The sequence below is a fragment of the Tasmannia lanceolata genome, unplaced genomic scaffold (assembly GCF_043159265.1).
Source record: "Tasmannia lanceolata isolate RefF3 unplaced genomic scaffold, GAP_Taslan_0.1 ptg000008l, whole genome shotgun sequence".
In the NCBI taxonomy this organism is placed as follows: domain Eukaryota; kingdom Viridiplantae; phylum Streptophyta; class Magnoliopsida; order Canellales; family Winteraceae; genus Tasmannia; species Tasmannia lanceolata.
This window is the reverse complement of record NW_027518685.1, coordinates 37529272-37544920: the sequence shown is the minus strand read 5'-3', so window position 1 is coordinate 37544920 and position 15649 is coordinate 37529272.

Below are 15649 nucleotides of genomic sequence, written 5' to 3'. Positions count from 1 at the left end.
GGATATTCCTATATTGCCTAATGCGCTCAAACCATCTTTCAATCAACCGCACACTTGTGTGCTTCCGATATGATCAAGTTGAGAAATTCCACTAATCTTGGCTGATTATAATTTGGAAAATTCCATAGGGGGCATGTTAATGTAAAGAAGGGAATTGTTGTTTCATTTAGAAGAGAGGGGTGCAAATCTGGGAAAACCAGACTTTGGAAATTGGAACGAGGGTGCCTTTTTTTTTCCTTTCCTTGTTTCCAAGAATAATGCCTTCAATTCTCTCTTCAAGAGTTGATTAGAATTGGGAGGAGAGGGTAGAGTAATGAGTTTAACGCCGTTCATCTTTCTTTCTCCTCTATGTTTAGATAACCTCATTCAAGGTCTAGGACAAAAAAGGAGCAATTGTAGCAATGGCAGAGATGATGATGGAAGCGACTGTGATGATCCTTGGATCAATTGTGGAACATGCCATGGCATATGAAAGCTTGGTTAATGTCTTGATCGGCTAATGATTTAAAAAAAAAAAAAACAATCGGTCGATAAAATCATTTTGAACCCTGAGAACAAAAGAATCTGCCTATATCTTATTTCGCCATTACACCATGGAGAAGGGCATTGATTCCGTGGCGACCACAGAGGAACAGGGGATCTCCATTGTTGTGAGAGCTGGTGTGCAGAAGAAAAAGGGTAGTAGGCATGATGAAGATTGAACCAGAGTGGGCGAGAAGGCTACTTGATGGGGCCTCATTGATCGGCTCCTTTTGGAAAATGATTTTTCTTGTAGATTTGATGAGAAGTTGGGCAATATGAAAGCGGTGGGATGCATCAAACATATAAGAAGAGATACTGATAAAGGTTTTGGGTTTGGAATGAAGAACGGCACAAAAATAAAGGCAATGAAGAGCCAAAACAAGAATGGAGGAAAATTATGGAAACAAAAAGGGTGATTAGGGTTTGCAGTGGTTGTGGGGATAAGCTGGTGGCTAAGCGGACGGCTAGATCTGTCATCCGTCAGAGAATGAAATTGTTACTATTGTGGCCATGCCAAGGTCAAAATCTATGATACCATGATAAACTTGGAAAATTCCACTAATCCATCTGACTGTTTATATAGAGCACTTAGAGGGATAAAGATTGTACGAGATAAACATAACCAAGTAAAGAGATAAAGATGGAAATCCTACCTACTAAATCTAGTTTAATTGCTAATCTATTCAAATTGCCTAATCTACCACACACCTAATCCAATGGTGAAATCTCACATATTCTAACATGATAGACTCCAACAATCAAACAAAACTAATAAATATTGTATATTTTGTCTCAAACTCCTAATAGATTTTGTCTCAATCAAACAAAGCTTAATATTCTTCAGATTTGGATAAATTGTTCTAAATAATTAATTGGTGAAATTTCTTCTCTGTATTCATCAATGAATTTAACCCATTGCTTTAGATTTTGGAAGTGTTGGATTCACAAACGAGTGTGATTATAAGGAAGAAATTGGAACATCATCTCTTCAATTTCTTGCATGTGGCGATCTTTTCCTGCCCTGACTATGCCTGTTTACTTTTGTAATTAACACCATGTAACGACTCTCCCACAAAGTTGAGTAGCGATCAAAGGAACCACTCGATCATTTGGAATATCCTTAAACTCAAGTATCTTTTCCAGCATAAAAACCCATACCATGAAATCTCCAGGCATTAACCCTCCATGGAAAATAGGGATTTCAATCTTGAGGCATGATTCTCAATGATTGGAATCACCTCCAGTAGTCTCAACTCACAATGGTCGTCACAATGGTTAATCCTATCACTGGCTCACAATGTCTACGTCTGATCCGCTATCCCTCATTTGAGAGGAAGTTTGAACCGGTATGAATTGTTCTTTGAGTTCCTCCATCTGCCTCATTCTTGCTACCATCGACAATCGTCTTGATTGTGTAGCCCAAGCTTAGACGCCAGATTGATGTTCCATGACTATGCGTGGATGGGAATTTTACTAGGGTTGAACGACAATCACACTTGGTAGGAAAATTGGAGAAGATAAAAGGAAAACCTTAGACCTTTTTTTCCTTCTTTGTGGTAGTTTATAAAATCAAATAAAGCCCCCTTTACAATGCATTTGTTCCCCTTTAATTACTAACACTAGGAAGGAAAATAATAAAAGTATGAATTCAAAATTACAACTCAAAATAAATATTATTGCCTCTGAAATCTTGGCTAGGCTCTCGGACAACGAACTTCGCTAAGCTGACTCCCCGAAAGAGGTGATCTGCGACCTGTGAACATAGAGAAGCGTTAGAAAGTTGCCAAAGTTTGGACTCAGGGGGAACTCTTATATGACCAAGTCAGAATGAGCAACGGTACGAGTTGAGCTCTCTGAGGGCTTAGTGAATTGGAAATGATTGAATGAGATGCGTACTTGAGTTTGGTCTCTCTTGATTGGTTAGTTTCCAAGGATTTCAGTTTCTAAGATGATCACTTTGGTGGCTGTAGCTTTAGGGTTTCTAGAAGAGATGTAAAATTACCCTTGTATCCTCTGCAACCTTTGATCCTTACAAATCTATGTGTCGGCTCTTGATTGGGTGCCAATTTTTACCTCCAACAAATACTAATATAAGTCTTTCATGTGTGATGCAAATCATCGTGAATTGATGTGAATTCGCTTGAATTTGTTTGAATTGATGTGAATTTGCTATGAATCTATGTGAATTGGCACAGTGAGCCAGATTGTGGGATTCGTTGCCAATTTGAAATCGGTATTGGGTGCAAATTCGGAACGACTTTGTGTGTGACTAGAAAACAATCCCACAACTGAGAATGAGTGGGAAACGGATGTGAAAACTATACTCTCATGAGCTGAAATCGGCTACGTAATCTATGACTATAATGAATTGACAACGGACATGCAATTTACGACTGACATGCAAGGGAAACAGAAAAACAATCTATGGCTATCTTGATGGGGATGGTGTTAGGAGTGATCATAACCGTTAAGTGGCCTTTTCATAGATCGATGGTTGAGATCATTGGTCCCTTGGTATTTAAATCCTAAAGTCTTTGATAGAAATGAACTACATAATGTCTGTCATAAAGAAAAACGTGAGTGAAAATAAAGGAGGAGATTGAGGTGAGAAGGTGGCATGATGAGGGGCACTTCTCCCACTCTCAATCCTATATATATATATATATATATATATATATATATATATATATATATATATATATATATATATATAGGGTCTCTGCTTGTGCACGACTAAGAGAGAGCTTCTTCTCCTTTTGTAATCCACGGTAATGAGAGAGGAAAGACAGTTCCCATCACCGAGGGTCGTGAAACAAGGAGAAATAGGAGAGGATTCATCTCTTCAAGCTTCCGCTATTCAGTACCATCTCCTAACATCTCATGTGCAACAGTAATAAAACGGCAATGGCATCTGGTAAGTGGGTTTATATTTGTCTTGTTGAAAACTAATTAAACTCATGGATTCTTCAATGTTTCTCCCCAATGATCTTCTCTGTGTTACTTTGGATTAGAATGCTAACATTTGTTATCAGAGCCATGTGTGGGAGCCAATTTTTCCCGCGCGAGTAAGGCGGCAGGGGATCACCACATCGGGTTCTCTGTGAGTGTTCAGTTGATCTGCATTTCTTACGGACTCGGGATAGGAGTCATAACTTCGCAAGAAAGAGAAACTCAGAGTCGCCACCTAGGCTAGGGCCTAGGACCCTTGCCTGTTCTTCCAATGAAATGAGTAGTGGTACTCAACTTTCATTGGAAGAACAGTAACCAAAGAGGTTCTTTTGCTCTGGGCCTAGAACCTTGTAATTTTGCTCTGTTTGATTAAGGCATGGTCCTTAAAGATATCTAGGTAAGGTGAAATTCTAAGAGTGGTCCCGAGTACTTACTCTAATGGAAACTAATGAGGAGGTAAAATTAGGTTACTAACAAGTTTTAACCTTTTGAAAACTTCTAACCCAATTTTGAAGATTAAGAGATCAAGAATGAAAATTAAGCACACAAGTTAAATCTAAGTGCAATGCAAATAAAGAGCAAGAGATAAGAGAGAGTGCACCCGAGATTTAAAGTGGTTCGGTCCTTAAAACGCGAGGCCTACTCCACTCCACCAACCAAACCCATTGATGGCTTCACTATTTGATCTTCTTAACTTCGGCGAAGATCAATGCCGATCACAATTCCAATCGCCTTTAACCTTGGTGGCAATCTTCACCACGGAGAGTGGGCTCCGCTTCTCCGAACACTCGCCCGAATACAATCTTTAGAATAAGAAAGAAAGAATAAAAAATCCCTCACAAGGGTTTACAAACTTTGTAGAAGATGTACAAATTTGAGCCTATGATCCAAATCCTAAATCTAGAGGATGAGAGGCATAAACAAGCTTGATTCACTCTTAGGATATTCCAATAGGTTTTTAGAGTGTTAGGATTGATGATTGGGAAGTAGAGAATGCCCATATATATAGAAAAACCAAATATGACCGTTTGAGGGGCATAGTCGTAATTCTGGCAAAGTTCCCAACGGTCACAAATTTCTTCCCGTTATAGTGTTCTCGGAGTTCCGAGAAGCCTATGTCAAGCAGATTTTCAATTCTTGTTTTTGAGCTACCTACACTACACCAAGTTGGGATTGTTATGAGGGTTCCAAAGTGTTGGAACACCACAAGGACAATCATTTAAACATTTAGGGTGTGTGAGATTACTTTATTTATGCCTCTAAACACCTAAACTAGGATTGAATCTTTACATTCTAAAATGACTTCGATCTTCAATTGCGATTCTTCAAGTCTTCATTCGTCTTGGATCTCCGATATCTTTGGCCTTCATAATGTGGTCCAATGAGAGCTTCTTGGCCTCAATCCAAGCAATCTTGTCTTTAATGCAATCATGATCTACAACTTAGACAATCAAACACATTAGTGATATAAAATCACTTGTGTATTGGAATCATCAAAATAAGATGGGAATGCCAAGGTGGGAACCATTGGGTTTACAATCTCCCCATTTTTTATGATGACAAGCACAAGAGATTTTCCAATAAAAGTACACATATATTTTCTTAACCTAGATTTCTCTCCCCTTTGACATCTATAAAAAAGATGGGGTAAAAGAAAATCAAAGGGATAAAATTTTCAATTTTAAGCTCCCCCTTTTTCAAGGAAAAAGACAAACATAGAACTCCCCCTATTTAGAATTTTTATTCAAAACTAGAGGGGATATTTAAAAAAAACCATAAAAAGATATTCAATTTTAAGAGTAAGCCCCTAATCTAAGCACATATGAAGAGAATCATATGGGGGCTTTGGGAACCCAAGATTTCTTGATTCCACCACAATCCCTAATCTTAGATGCACATTGGAATTGGTAGTGACCATTGATTCCACAATAATGGCATCTAACATGAGGGTTAGATAGACTAGTCTTATCATAAAATCCATGATTAGGTCTATGACTAGTCTTCTTCAAGATTATGTTAATGATTTTATCACCATTTAGGAATCCATGGAGACATAATCTTAACCTTTCATTTTCATTATGAAGATGGGTTATTTGATTTAGAAAATCATTAGTGTCATCTTCATAAGATTTGGAAGAGCTTGCCACATCTTGAAGTTTGACAATTTGGCAAGTTTTCTCATCCAAACTACCCTTAAGGGTTTCAATCTCAAGTTTAAAATTTTCAAGTTGTGCTTGAGATTTAGATATGGAAGAAGATGACTCATTTTCAAATTATCAAGTACATTTTCTAATTTTGAAATATATTTTTTAAGAACTTTATTTTTTGAAATTTGAGAATGCAAGGTTATACACAATTCATCATAAGATATGTTTCCACTATCACTACTTGATGAATTACAAGAGGGGTTAGAATTTACCTCATCTTCATGGGTGAGTGCCATGAAGCAAAGATCATCTTTTTTATCTTCCCCTTCGCTTGAACTTTTGCCCGACGTGCTTGAAGCATCCCAAGCGGCGACGAGACCCTTATTCTTCTTCCAATCCTTCTTTCCCTTGTACTTCGAGGAGGATGACTTGAGAAGTGGACACTCCGGTCTCTTGTGTCCCGTCTTCTTGCAATTGTAACACCTTAATCCTCCTTCAACTTCATTTTCTTCTTTCTTCTTCTTTTTATCCTTTTTGTGCTTATTTCTCCATAAGCTTTTAAATTTTCTTAACGCTTCTTCCTCATCACTATTCGCTTCACTTGAGGATGATGAGTACGTCTTGGAGGCCTTTAGAGCTAGAGATCGACTTTCTTTTTCTTTCTCTTTCGGCTTCTTCTCTTCTTGACGGCTAGTGAGGAGCATCTCATGAGTGATAAGAGATCCTACAAGCTCCTCCATAGTTAGCGTCTTGAGATCTTTTGATTCTTGGATGGCGGTGACCTTTGGATCCCAATAAGGAGGAAGTGACCTAAGCAACTTACTCACAAGCTCATCAGTAGGATAAGATTTACCAAGATTAGCTAATTCATTAGATATTTTAGAAAATCGGGTATACATATCGGAAATACTTTCATTTTGACCCATTCTAAACATTTCATATTTGCTCTTTAACAAGTTTATTTTGGAATCCTTGACTTGTGATGTTCCCTCATGGGTAACGGCAAGAGTATCCCAAATAACCTTGGCGGAATAAAAAAGAGCTACTCTATTAAACTCCTCCGTAGATAAGGCACAAAACAAAGAGTTTATAGCTTTGTAATTTAAATTTGTATGCCTTTTCTCTACAACATTCCATTCTTCAAATGGTTCGGAAGGCAAAGTGTATCTATTTTCCACAATATGCCAAAGCTCTACATCTATCGAAAGAAGATATATGCGCATCCTTGTCTTCCAATGTCCATAGTTGGACCCATCAAAGAAAGGAGGTCTAGTTGTGGAATGGCCTTCCAGAAGTCCGGTTCCATTTATATTTGCCATTTCACAATTAGAAAGTTGCCAAAGATCTTATGATCTTTCCCTTGTTAAAAAATTTTTAAAAAATTTACCAAAGATTTTAAGAAAAGAAAATCTTTTAAGAGCCAAGGCTCTGATACCAAGTGAAATTCCAAGGGTGGTCCCGAGTACTTACTCTAATGGAAACTAATGAGGAGGTAAAATTAGGTTACTAACAAGTTTTAACCTTTTGAAAACTTCTAACCCAATTTTGAAGATTAAGAGATCAAGAATGAAAATTAAGCACACAAGTTAAATCCTAAGTGCAATGCAAATAAAGAGCAAGAGATAAGAGAGAGTGCACCCGAGATTTAAAGTGGTTCGGTCCTCAAAACACGAGGCCTACTCCACTCCACCAACCAAACCCGTTGATGGCTTCACTATTTGATCTTCTTAACTTCGGCGAAGATCAATGCCGATTACAATTCCAATCGCCTTTAACCTTGGTGGTAATCTTCACCACGGAGAGTGGGCTCCGCTTCTCCGAACACTCGCCCGAATACAATCTTTAGAATAAGAAAGAAAGAACAAAAAACCCCTCACAAGGGTTTACAAACTTTGTAGAAGATGTACAAATTTGAGCCTATAATCCAAATCCTAAATCTAGAGGATGAGAGGCATAAACAAGCTTGATTCACTCTTAGGATATTCCAATAGGTTTTTAGAGTGTTAGGATTGATGATTGGGAAGTAGAGAATGCCCATATATATAGAAAAACCAAATATGACCGTTTGAGGGGCATAGTCGTAATTCTGGCAAAGTTCCCAACGGTCACAAATTTCTTCCCGTTATAGTGTTCTCGGAGTTCCGAGAAGCCTATGTCAAGCAGATTTTCAATTCTTGTTTTTGGGCTACCTACACTACACCAAGTTGGGATTGTTATGAGGGTTCCAAAGTGTTGGAACACCACAAGGACAATCATTTAAACATTTAGGGTGTGTGAGATTACTTTATTTATGCCTCTAAACACCTAAACTAGGATTGGATCTTTACATTCTAAAATGACTTCGATCTTCAATTGCGATTCTTCAAGTCTTCATTCGTCTTGGATCTCCGATATCTTTGGCCTTCATAATGTGGTCCAATGAGAGCTTCTTGGCCTCAATCCAAGCAATCTTGTCTTTAATGCAATCATGATCTACAACTTAGACAATCAAACACATTAGTGATATAAAATCACTTGTGTATTGGAATCATCAAAATAAGATGGGAATGCCAAGGTGGGAACCATTGGGCTTACAGTAAGGGTTATGGTTACAATCGGGGAAGGTGATAAGCACCCCTCTTTCCCGGATGAATCCGGTCTCTTGACTTAATTAGGCATTTTTCGAAGAATTTAATCAGGATAACTTATCTTTTTATCCTTTATTCAGATTATGCTTAGTTCCATGATGTAAATAAAGTGAATTTACAAAAAAATTAAAAATAAGCGGTAGTTATCCTGATTAAGATCATATGTTGTTGTACGAGTCCCGGAAGATCTCACAACTGATCACAGGTTAACTTAAATCTAACGGAAAAGACAGTGCATAAAGTAAAAAAAAGGTAGAGGGATTTATATCATAAGTTCTGAGGGCAATGTGAGCCTGAGATCTTATGATGTCACCACCTCGTACCTTACTTTGTAAAGGAAATACATAAAGCTGATAAATAAATGTAAATTTACCAGAATCTGAGGAGAAATAGGCAGAGTAACTGCGCTATTCTGAAAAGGGGAATCCGAAATTACCGAGATTTCGGCAATGTAACGGCGCTGTGTTGACAAATGAGCTTCGGGTTTTGCCGAGTTTTCGGCAGAACAACGGCGCTGTTTAAATAATAGGGTTTTGCGTTCTCTGAAATTCGACAACGCAACGGCGGTGTGTTGATGAAGAGGTTTAGGGTTTGTCGAAAAATCGGCGGCGTAACGACGCTATTCTGACAAAGGGGTTTCGGGTTTGTCGAGATTTCGGCAGAACAACGGCACTATTATCAAAAAATAGCTCGTGGTTCTACAAAATTCGACATAACAACAACACTATTTGGAGGATGTCGCTCCGACCTTCGGAATTTCGGCAAAATGCCGACGCCCGGTGTGAGCTACCTAGAGTTTCTCAACTTTCTCTCTTCTAGAAACAAAGAAACTAGGACTTTCTGAAAATAAGAGGGGTGCTTGGACTGGAAATGGCCAGAGGGGGGAGAAAACCCAGGGTTTTAACTCAAAAAAGAGGAGAGAGAAGTGGAAAATCACCACAAAACTCTATCCTTCACCCTTACCCCCTATTTATAGGTTTGGGGGTATATTTTGGTAATTTCGATCAAATTTAACTGGGGGCGAAATTCAAAATTTGGTGTCACCCAGATGATATCATCTAGGTGACATCATATTTCGAAGGCGCGCAAAGCTTTGTCCTTAGTCGTTTCTCGAAAAATGTGATTTTTCGTCCTTTATCGACGAATTTTGAACGTCCGTAACTTCTCTGATTGAATTCTGAATCACGCGAGGTCAGATCCATTGGATTCTTCATTCTGGGGACTTTCCAATAAATCTAATATCGCTTGCTTTCGGAAAAGGAAGTGTCCTTTGGGTAAAAATGGAAGTTTTTAACTCAGTTAACTTACCAATTCAAATACCGTGTGAAAACGGGCTTACCGGTTTATGCCGTAAAAGGCGGGTGCTGTGTAAAAACAGGCTTTTAGTTTACTGAAAAGGCAAGTGTTGTGTAAAAACATGCTTTCTGGTTGTAAAAATGGTTTTTGAAAATCATTTTCTTCTGCAAATACTCTAAAGAGAGATTGAGAGAAACCGAACTGGTGCTCTAGGACTCGTCATAAGGTTCTTCCTCGTGACACCTATCATTAGTACCGCCTAGACAAAATTAGGTGTCTACACTATGGTTTCCAGCGAAGAGACATTACAAGTGGTGAAATTTTTAGGTTTTAAGGTGTTTTCCGGGCAGTGCGGAATTTCGGCCACTGCCGGTAATATGGACGACCGATCGGTGACCTTTCGGCATAATTGAGTATCCTATAACACGGTGATAGGCTACTCAATTATGCCTGAAATGGAGGCATAAATTTTTTTTCCACTCCCTCTCTTTCTCTCTTGTTCTACATGAAATACCCCTAACACAAAATTAGCGCCCCCCCCCACCCCCTTTCTAAAAGAAGAATAAAGTGCTGGTCGATAATGGAAACTGAGAAGGAAACCATCTTTTCCCAATGTAAAGGGTTAGTGGAAAATGGAAATTGAGAAGATATTCGTCTTTTCCGACATGTTTTTACCCAGAACCCCCTTCTCTCGTATTTGGGTTTTCTTATTTCTTGTAGATAATAATCTAAAACCCTTTTTTCCGAAGCCTGTTTCTTTCATTATTCTGTTTTGCAGTTTTTCTAGATCAGGGCTTGTAAAATGTCTGGGGTAGAGAACAAGAGCTTCTAGCGTAAAGGGAGATGGGTAGGGGGCCGTCTTGTGTGGCTATCTTTGTAATTTCAAAAGGTACTACGGGCTAGCTACCTTAGCCAGTTCAAAGAGGTAAACTGGGGGGGTCCTTGAACCGGCCAAGGCAGGTAGACAGTAGTATTTTCTGAAATTACAAAAGTTGCTACTCTGAAATTACGAAAATAGCCATGTAAGACAGCTGCTATATTTGTTGTTCTTCAAACGTCCAAATCCATCTCTCTCGCTCTCTCCCCCTCTTCTTCTCTTTGTGTTCTTGTTGGATCTTCAATAAGGAAGAATCAAGTGTCGGTCGATAATGAAAATTGAGAAGGAAACCATCTTTTTCCTAATGTTTTGGAAAGTAAAGGGCTGGTGGAGAATGAAAATGGAGAAGAAAATGGTCTTTTCCGGCATCTTTTTACCCAAAATCTCCTTCTCTCGTACTAGGGTTTTCTTATTTTTTTCTAGATAATAATCTAAAACCGTTGTTTCCGAAGCCCATTTCTTTCATTGTTCTATTTTACGGTTTTTAGGGTTTTTCTGCTTGTAGAATGTCAGGGGTAGAGAACAAGAGGTTCTATGGTAAAGGGAGATGGATAGGGGCCGTCTTACGTGGCTATATTTGTAATTTCAAAAGGTACTACGGGCTATCTACCTTAGCCGGTTCAAGGAGATAAACTGGGGTGTCCGATGAAATGGAAAGGGGAGAAGATATCAGCTCTCAAATTTTTCCTTTTCTTCTGGGCAATATTTTTCCAAAGGCTTTTTTTGGACACATCTGAACGCGACTCAACAGGGCCCAATAAGGGTGTCAATTTTGGCTCGGGCTCGGAAGCTCGCTCGAACTCGGCTCGGAAAAAGCTCGGCTCGAGCTCGGCTCGAATCCTTAACGAGCCAAGCCGAGCCGGCTGTCCAGGCTCGTTAAGCTTAACGAGCCGAGCCCAAGATAGGCCAGGCTCGGCTCGGCTCGGCTCGGCTCGTTAAGGCTCGTTAAGCATTTAATATATATGTTATATATTAATATATACACTAAAAGGGTTGTCCAGGGAGTGAAAGGGAGAGGCAAAATATGTCACTTCTTTTTTGGAACCCCATTTGTTACTTGGACCACCCTCTGTAGTGTAAAAAGAGTAGTCGAATTACACTAGATAGGGCTGTCCAGGGAAGATGAGGGGTGTGAACTTAATACAACAAAAGCTCGTTAAGGCTCGCGAGCCTGGCCGAGCCTGACCGAGCCGAGCTGAGCCCGAGCCTGGTTCGAGCCCGAGCCGAGCCTGAGAGCTTAACGAGCCGAGCCGAGCCTGGCCAAGCTTGGCTCGGCTTACACCCCTAGGGCCCAATTGATACGGATGTCGTATGTTCTTTCTATCTCAACGATTTGAAGGTAAAGGTTGACCCACAGCGTGGCATTTTCTGGTTCAACCAATGTCCAACCACCCCAAAATATGTACTAGATGCATTTGCATTCTCACATTCCAATAAATCTAATATCGCTTGCTTTCGGAAAAGGAAGTGTCCTTTGGGTAAAAATGGAACTTTTTAACTCAGTTAACTTACCAATTCAAATACCGTGTGAAAACGGGCTTACCGGTTTATGCCGTAAAAGGCGGGTGCTGTGTAAAAACAGGCTTTTAGTTTACTGAAAAGGCAAGTGTTGTGTAAAAACATGCTTTCTGGTTGTAAAAATGGTTTTTGAAAATCATTTTCTTCTGCAAATACTCTAAAGAGCGATTGAGAGAAACCGAACTGGTGCTCTAGGACTCGTCATAAGGTTTTTCCTCGTGACACCTATCATTAGTACCGCCTAGACAAAATTAGGTGTCTACACTATGGTTTCCAGCGAAGAGACATTACAAGTTGTGAAATTTTTAGGTTTTAAGGTGTTTTCCGGGCAGTGCAGAATTTCGGCCACTGCTGGTAATATGGACGACCGATCGGTGACCTTTCGGCATAATTGAGTATCCTATAACACGGTGATAGGCTACTCAATTATGCCTGAAATGGAGGCATAAATTTTTTTTCCACTCCCTCTCTTTCTCTCTTGTTCTACATGAAATACCCCTAACACAAAATTAGCGCCCCCCCCCCCTTTCTAAAAGAAGAATAAAGTGCTGGTCGATAATGGAAACTGAGAAGGAAACCATCTTTTCCCAATGTAAAGGGTTAGTGGAAAATGGAAATTGAGAAGATATTCGTCTTTTCGGACATGTTTTTACCCAGAACCCCCTTCTCTCGTATTTGGGTTTTCTTATTTCTTGTAGATAATAATCTAAAACCCTTTTTTCCGAAGCCTGTTTCTTTCATTATTCTGTTTTGCAGTTTTTCTAGATCAGGGCTTGTAAAATGTCTGGGGTAGAGAACAAGAGCTTCTAGCGTAAAGGGAGATGGGTAGGGGGCCGTCTTGTGTGGCTATCTTTGTAATTTCAAAAGGTACTACGGGCTAGCTACCTTAGCCAGTTCAAAGAGGTAAACTGGGGGGGTCCTTGAACCGGCCAAGGCAGGTAGACAGTAGTATTTTCTGAAATTACAAAAGTTGCTACTCTGAAATTACGAAAATAGCCATGTAAGACAGCTGCTATATTTGTTGTTCTTCAAACGTCCAAATCCATCTCTCTCGCTCTCTCCCCCTCTTCTTCTCTTTGTGTTCTTGTTGGATCTTCAATAAGGAAGAATCAAGTGTCGGTCGATAATGAAAATTGAGAAGGAAACCATCTTTTTCCTAATGTTTTGGAAAGTAAAGGGCTGGTGGAGAATGAAAATGGAGAAGAAAATGGTCTTTTCTGGCATCTTTTTACCCAAAATCTCCTTCTCTCGTACTAGGGTTTTCTTATTTTTTTCTAGATAATAATCTAAAACCGTTGTTTCCGAAGCCCATTTCTTTCATTGTTCTATTTTACGGTTTTTAGGGTTTTTCTGCTTGTAGAATGTCAGGGGTAGAGAACAAGAGGTTCTATGGTAAAGGGAGATGGATAGGGGCCGTCTTACGTGGCTATATTTGTAATTTCAAAAGGTACTACGGGCTATCTACCTTAGCCGGTTCAAGGAGATAAACTGGGGTGTCCGATGAAATGGAAAGGGGAGAAGATATCAGCTCTCAAATTTTTCCTTTTCTTCTGGGCAATATTTTTCCAAAGGCTTTTTTTGGACACATCTGAACGCGACTCAACAGGGCCCAATAAGGGTGTCAATTTTGGCTCGGGCTCGGAAGCTCGCTCGAACTCGGCTCGGAAAAAGCTCGGCTCGAGCTCGGCTCGAATCCTTAACGAGCCAAGCCGAGCCGGCTGTCCAGGCTCGTTAAGCTTAACGAGCCGAGCCCAAGATAGGCCAGGCTCGGCTCGGCTCGGCTCGGCTCGTTAAGGCTCGTTAAGCATTTAATATATATGTTATATATTAATATATACACTAAAAGGGTTGTCCAGGGAGTGAAAGGGAGAGGCAAAATATGTCACTTCTTTTTTGGAACCCCATTTGTTACTTGGACCACCCTCTGTAGTGTAAAAAGAGTAGTCGAATTACACTAGATAGGGCTGTCCAGGGAAGATGAGGGGTGTGAACTTAATACAACAAAAGCTCGTTAAGGCTCGCGAGCCTGGCCGAGCCTGACCGAGCCGAGCTGAGCCCGAGCCTGGTTCGAGCCCGAGCCGAGCCTGAGAGCTTAACGAGCCGAGCCGAGCCTGGCCAAGCTTGGCTCGGCTTACACCCCTAGGGCCCAATTGATACGGATGTCGTATGTTCTTTCTATCTCAACGATTTGAAGGTAAAGGTTGACCCACAGCGTGGCATTTTCTGGTTCAACCAATGTCCAACCACCCCAAAATATGTACTAGATGCATTTGCATTCTCACATTCCAATAAATCTAATATCGCTTGCTTTCGGAAAAGGAAGTGTCCTTTGGGTAAAAATGGAACTTTTTAACTCAGTTAACTTACCAATTCAAATACCGTGTGAAAACGGGCTTACCGGTTTATGCCGTAAAAGGCGGGTGCTGTGTAAAAACAGGCTTTTAGTTTACTGAAAAGGCAAGTGTTGTGTAAAAACATGCTTTCTGGTTGTAAAAATGGTTTTTGAAAATCATTTTCTTCTGCAAATACTCTAAAGAGAGATTGAGAGAAACCGAACTGGTGCTCTAGGACTCGTCATAAGGTTTTTCCTCGTGACACCTATCATTAGTACCGCCTAGACAAAATTAGGTGTCTACACTATGGTTTCCAGCGAAGAGACATTACAAGTTGTGAAATTTTTAGGTTTTAAGGTGTTTTCCGGGCAGTGCAGAATTTCGGCCACTGCTGGTAATATGGACGACCGATCGGTGACCTTTCGGCATAATTGAGTATCCTATAACACGGTGATAGGCTACTCAATTATGCCTGAAATGGAGGCATAAATTTTTTTTCCACTCCCTCTCTTTCTCTCTTGTTCTACATGAAATACCCCTAACACAAAATTAGCGCCCCCCCCCCCCCCCCCCTTTCTAAAAGAAGAATAAAGTGCTGGTCGATAATGGAAACTGAGAAGGAAACCATCTTTTCCCAATGTAAAGGGTTAGTGGAAAATGGAAATTGAGAAGATATTCGTCTTTTCCGACATGTTTTTACCCAGAACCCCCTTCTCTCGTATTTGGGTTTTCTTATTTCTTGTAGATAATAATCTAAAACCCTTTTTTCCGAAGCCTGTTTCTTTCATTATTCTGTTTTACGGTTTTTCTAGATCAGGGCTTGTAAAATGTCTGGGGTAGAGAACAAGAGCTTCTAGCGTAAAGGGAGATGGGTAGGGGGGCGTCTTGTGTGGCTATCTTTGTAATTTCAAAAGGTACTACGGGCTAGCTACCTTAGCCAGTTCAAAGAGGTAAACTGGGGGGGTCCTTGAACCGGCCAAGGCAGGTAGACAGTAGTATTTTCTGAAATTACAAAAGTTGCTACTCTGAAATTACGAAAATAGCCATGTAAGACAGCTGCTATATTTGTTGTTCTTCAAACGTCCAAATCCATCTCTCTCGCTCTCTCCCCCTCTTCTTCTCTTTGTGTTCTTGTTGGATCTTCAATAAGGAAGAATCAAGTGTCGGTCGATAATGAAAATTGAGAAGGAAACCATCTTTTTCCTAATGTTTTGGAAAGTAAAGGGCTGGTGGAGAATGAAAATGGAGAAGAAAATGGTCTTTTCCGGCATCTTTTTACCCAAAATCTCCTTCTCTCGTACTAGGGTTTTCTTATTTTTTTCTAGATAATAATCTAAAACCGTTGTTTCCGAAGCCCATTTCTTTCATTGTTCTATTTTA